The following is a 1,669-nucleotide window of genomic DNA, read 5'->3' as shown; positions in this document are numbered from 1 at the left end:
TTTTTTGATGGTTTGCTTTTTCTTATGGGTAGCAGCATATTTTCACTTTGTACACTTGCTTTGTTAGTCAGCTTTTAAAAGACTTTCAGTGCCTGATTCAGCACTTGTAGAGAATTAATTGTGCAGCAATGCCAGGTCTGTTTGTAAGGATAATTCAGGCCACAACTTCTGAATCTGCTCCAAATGACGTGACACACTTCCCTCCCCAGTTCTACATTTACTATTTTTATAGAAGAGGAGCTGCTGTGTTGTGACTTCCTTCTCTTGCCGTTTGTCAGAAGTAAAAACCCCACCTTTTATGTGGTTTATGTAAGTAAGTTGGTTGTGTTGACATTTTCTCATAATCCTGTTCAGCCCTGAGTTGAAAGTGTTGAGTGCAGCAGTCTTAGGAATTCCTCCCCTGAACCTGTATCCATGCCCGTATGGAGGTTGTTCAGCTAAAACTGTGCTTGCATGGGCTGTGTCCTCAAAAGCAGCACTGGCGAGCAGCAGCCAAGATGATGCATCTCCCCAGTCCTGCTGCATGAAGTACAGAGTTTTAGGGGACTCCAGGATGTACTGCTTGGAGAAAAGTCTCTGGAAAGGTTGCTCTTGTTACACCTCGAGGTGTAATGGCCAATACCTGAGCCTTCCTAAATGAAGCTTCTTTGTCCAACTTTTAGAGAAACTCATCATAGAAATAAAGAAACCAACAAAAATCTGTAAGGAGTTTGTTAATTATCTGCATGGACAGTTCAAGTACTTAAGTGGTAGAGCTTCCTATTGTACATTTGAAGACATCAATCAGGAACAATATCAAAAGTGCTAAATTAATATTGAATTAGTGGAACGTTACACAGATAAGGCCTTCCCTTTGTTGGTGGCTCCTTTCCTTGAGTTACGTGTTTCAGGCATAGTTAACTAGGAAATACAGCAAGTTCCTTGCCATCATTGTCTCCCTGTTCTGCATTAAATAGACATTGCAGAGACACTGAACCCACCAGCCACTTCCCAGCCTGCTGCAATAGTTGGTGTGAAGCACTTTGTTTTTCAAGCATAATGTCCCTGTGGTTGGCTAAAAACGCCTCGAGCCCAGCTGTAGTTCTCTCCAGAGAAGTCACTTCAACTCCAGCATACTCCAGTTGTACCCTCTTATTATCAGTCTGGTATGTTGTACAGCCTGGGAGATACTTACTGCTACATCCATGTGCACCTCATCCTTACAGTGCAGAGAGGCAGTCCTGCTGGGAAAGGCCAGGCCCTTGCTTTGAGTGAAGCACAGAGCTGCTCCTGGGCCTGTGTCAGAAGCTGATAAATGAAATAATGCCAGCGCTTCCTGGGCATCGAAGAGAACAGGCCATACCTGCTGCCACTCGGAACACATGGAACTTAGGGACAGGCTCTGTTTTCCATCAGGAGGGGTGACTCTGATTGATGGACCTTTAAGAGTTGCCTTTTGGGGACAGTACTGTGATGAGGCTTTGCCCCTAAGTTTGTGCCTTCTGCTGCCTACAGCCTCATCCACTTAGGGCTGTGCTTCTGTTCTGTGCAGTGCCACCACCAGCTGCCATCACTGGCCCCCTGTGCAGCCACTGCACACCCAGAGGGGATGTCTCATTCAATTCCTCCTCCTCAAATGAGAGGAAGATTCTTTCTGAGTACCCGTATTTCAAGGAATGCTTCCTTGTTT

Source organism: Corvus moneduloides, chromosome 1 (genome assembly GCF_009650955.1).
Source record: "Corvus moneduloides isolate bCorMon1 chromosome 1, bCorMon1.pri, whole genome shotgun sequence".
In the NCBI taxonomy this organism is placed as follows: Eukaryota; Metazoa; Chordata; class Aves; order Passeriformes; family Corvidae; genus Corvus; species Corvus moneduloides.
This window is presented reverse-complemented; position numbering follows the sequence as displayed.